This window comes from Pundamilia nyererei, unplaced genomic scaffold (assembly GCF_000239375.1).
Source record: "Pundamilia nyererei isolate P.nyererei 1_Seehausen unplaced genomic scaffold, PunNye1.0 scaffold00027, whole genome shotgun sequence".
In the NCBI taxonomy this organism is placed as follows: Eukaryota; Metazoa; Chordata; class Actinopteri; order Cichliformes; family Cichlidae; genus Pundamilia; species Pundamilia nyererei.
Window position 1 is genome coordinate 4,660,179 of NW_005187428.1, and position 4,721 is coordinate 4,664,899.

Here is a 4,721-nt window from a genome sequence, read left to right on the forward strand (position 1 = left end):
AATGCTCATATTAGCTGATAGGCTCTAGTCCCAATACGCCCGTGTTCTCCTTTTTATACAGTCTGTGGTTAATGAAGCAATGCACGTTCCCAGAGTGGTTTTAGAGCTTAAACCAGCTGAGCTACCCTCTATCACACAGTACATCTTCATTATCACCATATTAATTATTTGTAGTTTGTTTAGCTCATTGTCACCTACAAACATACTCAGCTTGTCAAGTCAGAACGGTCCCAACCAACCAGTCTAACTGGACTTTTTTAAAATTTATTTATTTTTTTTTACCAAAAACACATCCAGATTCTTCATCTTTTTAATTTTTCTGTGGCAAACTATTTTTGTTGTGTTGTTGTGTACTATGTATTTGAGAATTTTTTTTAAATAATAAATTGATCATTACTACTATTAAACTGTCCAGACCAGTTTTATTATTTTGATATCAAATTAATGCTGCTTCTTTATTTAATTTAGTTTAGTTTTACTTTAGTTTAATGTTATATTTCTTTAAGAAAATCCCACCTTAACATAATGATTTTATAAGTAATCAAATTCCACTCATTCAACGATTTGAACTAAATAAATTCTGTTGCAACTAGGAAACAATAACTTACAGTCGGTCAACTGGCCTAAGAAATTTGCTGACAGCTGAGACTAAAAGTAGACAATAGACATGCTGCCCACAATCTATGTGAAGGAAATTTGTTTGGTAACACAGAACATGAGTAACAGAAAAAAAGTTAGTTATGCAAGCCTTGTCTGGAAGAATGTGAATGCTTTATTTTCCAGATTTTGTGTACTAGCATTTTTTTTTTTAGATCAACCTGTTTGAATAGATTGATTGATCTCTGGGGGGTGATTAAAGAACACAATGGTAAATAGAAATATGCGTTACTTTCATGGACAACAGAAGGAGAACAATGGAGCAGGAAGACAGAGGCTTGTATGTAACTGAGGCAAATATGCTGCCACTCTGACAGACCCTCTTCTCATTTAACTCTCATCAGAGAGCTGAAAGAACTTCCTGTGTTTGAGACTCTTTCAAGTCGGCTCCACTTAGAAGCAACACATCTGGTTTGTTATGTTACCATTAACCAATTGAAGTCTAATTCAGCCAAGAAAAGAAAGAAATCTGTATCCCTCATTTGTTAACATGAACACTTCTGTCAGATTATTGACTTTCTAAACATTTTGTAAAGCCTGTTTCGTTTACACTAGCATGCAAGCAAGAATCTCTGTACCGGGTTGAGGAAAGGCCAGGGTGTCAGGTGGAGGGAAGGCAGCTGTGGACACAATTGTCCCGATCATAACAGAAAACAGAACTTGGTTCCTGCTGGAAAAACACAAGTTGTTTAGTCATTAAGAAAGGGAGTATGAGTCTTCTTGGCGTGATTCCCGAACAATGCGGGATCTTAATGTTTTTTAAGCTAAAGAATATGACAGATTGGATATCATTAGGAATTCTTGTGCTGAATTCTGTGGCATGAGCTTAAATGCTGAAGGAGAAGCTGAGGGATTTCCAAGAAAGAGCAAAGTGGTGCTTGAAAAATAATGTTTCATGGCTTTGAGATTTTGGAGCGAAGTCGGTGTGAAGTCGCTCTTCAGAAGGGTGCCAGCGAACAAAGTCCTTCATATGCATCTGCAGCTCATATCGCTGCATTTTTCAGCCCCCTTACTGACATCCCTCCAACTCTGTCTTTGCCTGAGGTATCCATACATGTGGCACGCAAAAGATATAAAAGTCTTTGATGTTGTCCCTCTTCACAGACAATTGCACTCCAGTGAGATCCATTTATCCTTTTTTTGTTCATCTCCCAAGCAGCTCGGGGTGAATAAATGACTGTATGCTGAAACTGATTTGCAAAAATAAGAAAGAAAAAGCCTTTCTTCACAAACTTCTATGTAAAAAGACCATCAGAATAAGGCATGATCACAGCCTGATACAAAATGCTCTGGTCTCTATAGGTAATATACTACTTCATAACAAATCTAGGGGATAAATATTTTTTAGCTATTTAATTTTTTTAAGGCTTCAAGTTACAGATGTATCCACTTTGACTGGCAGTTGGCTTTACCTAGACCACAGGTGTCAAACTCCAGGCCTTGATGGCTGCTGTCCTGCTGGTTTCCCAACTAACCTGCCCTTGTAGCTTCTTATTGGCAAAGCACACCTGATCCAGGTAATCAGTAGCAGGTAGGGCAGGGATATCTCAAAAACAAGTAGGATGCTGGCACTCAAGGACTGGAGTTTGACACCCCTGACTAGACGCTGTAGGGTTCACCTCTCCTAATAGACATCTCTGGCCATCTCACCTGCATTTGTGGTTTTGGTTTTGTACAAATTGCATTGCCCTGTTTCATGTTTCCAATACAAAATATAGAAAATCTTGGGTTGTGCACATATTCTGTGGATATGCTCCTAATTTTGCAGTCCTTATAGTAAGATGTCTGTTTTCTGAATTTCTAAGTTGGAGTCCTAGTTGTTCAAAGTCTCTAATGAAGCTCAGTTATTATTTTCTCAGTCTAGACTCTGACTGCAGACCCTGTCCCCCTGTCCCCCTATCCCTGGCTCATGGCCAGCGTTTCGTAGGAATGCTTCTTCATTGTTGGCATTTTGTAATGAGATTCACAGTGTATGCTAGGTGAGGAATTTGAGCTATGTTCACCATATCTAAAACAACTGTCTCTCCAAAACCAGTCAGAACTTGATGTACTCAGCGCTATGTGAAGGAGTCATCATTTCCTGTAACGAGTTCCTCTGTCATCCATCTATGACACAGTCAACAGACCCCTGCATTCTTAAAATCACATGATTGGTGATAAATTGTACCTTAGAGGACATAGTGGGGTTGAAAGGTTTTAGATACTGCAAAGGGGAACTCCAAAAAAGCGTCATTATCAACAGATGCACTAAGCAACAGCAGATATCATTCTTGTTCCAAATGCTAAGCAGTGTGGCGTGGCTGCTAAAGTAAAGGACTAAGACATTTTTGCTATTGTGAAACAGAATAATGCAATAATATGATGTGTTACACAATCACACAGTATTATTATTATATTACAGTATTATCACTATTATTAAATTAAATGAAATTGCATTTCTGATGGAATCTAAAGGATGACTGAAGGGTCAGCTTAAATAGGAAACATGTTTTCTCACAACGCTGGTTTCACGTGTCTGGATTTTGAGATATTTGCCTCTGAGATTTGTAGAATTTTGATTTAATGGATGAAGAAAATAAAAAACAACACAAATCTTACTAGAATCTGAAACAACAACCTGGCCCTCTGAAAACTATTAACACTCTGTTTTGTGAAGCCTGTTGGGAGCTATGGTTTTTGGATGGATTAAAGCAATGGTCTGGTGTTTGAGGAAGTGTGCTCATCTGGTTTCTTGTACTGATAATCTGTAGGATAAATGTGATGCTACTGCTCACAACTGGTTAGCTTGGTTCATAAACATTGGGCTAGTCTGTCTTTGTTGTAATGAGAACAGAATCTATTAAAAAGTTACGACTCATTAAATCTCTTTTTAATCAGCTGGAGTTGCCAACAGCCGGTTAAAGCTCAAGGCAACAACTACTTTGCATCAAAACCCAGGAAAACTGTGGCACATGACACAGTAAAATCTGTGAAAATATGGTTTTACTATGAAGGGATTTTTCTTGTTAGACTTTTCCCCCCCTACTATTTTAACCACATGTTGAATTTTACCATTTATGAAAAAACTGACAAAATTACCTGGACATTTTCTATTTTTCCATTGCCCATTTTTCTACTAAAGAAATCCTACAGATAGATGTATCTCAAAAGCTCCTCACACTGAAAATAAACAGTAAAAAAAAATCTTTACTCAGTTGAATAGGTAAAATGGCCTTTTAATACAATGATTTATCACTTTATTACAAGGTGCTATTCATTCTATTGGGACATATATTATCCATCAGTATGGGGGTGGACAACATGTTGACAAAAGGCTGCTCATTAGCAGAATTTCCCATTCACACGTTTTCAATTGAAAGGTCAAGCAGTTGCATAATCCCAGAGCTTGGCAAGCTTCAACTGCTTAGATTGGCAAGAGACATGACTTCACAAAGCACTTCATTTTCAGCAGAAATAACACACATAAATTTCTGTGGCTGTGCACCAGCTTCATGAAGCACAAACTATGAAATGTTCCATGTAGTAAAAACAGGAACAAAGACAACGTAATATTTAATACATTGGCGTGTATATTTCAACATAAGGTGTTACAGTAGGTTACCTCTTAAAGATTTGCACAAGCCATTACAGACCGGCAACTCATGCCCAATAGATTTACATATATTACTCCTATTTACAGACATTTAAGTGTTTTTAATATACAACTATGCAACATTTGAATTGATATGTACATACTTTGATACACAGTGCACACATATATACACAATATCTATGTACAATCTTGATTCAATATAGCTTTTTTGTGGGGGTGGGGGGGATTATTTTTAATCCGACAATCATTATGGTGTCACATATCACATTGATTTCCAGGAAGTTGTTTATCTCGAGTGCAAATGAAGCCAAAACTCAGAACCACCAGTGCTGCAGGATGTCTGAGGAAAATCAGGAAGTGTGCTGATGTGTTGTGTGTGGAATGTGTGAGCTTCTTCCCAAGATTTTATGAAAGACATGGGAACAGTTTGTGAGAAGGTGGGCTGACTTATCCAGCAGTGGTCAGTCTCACT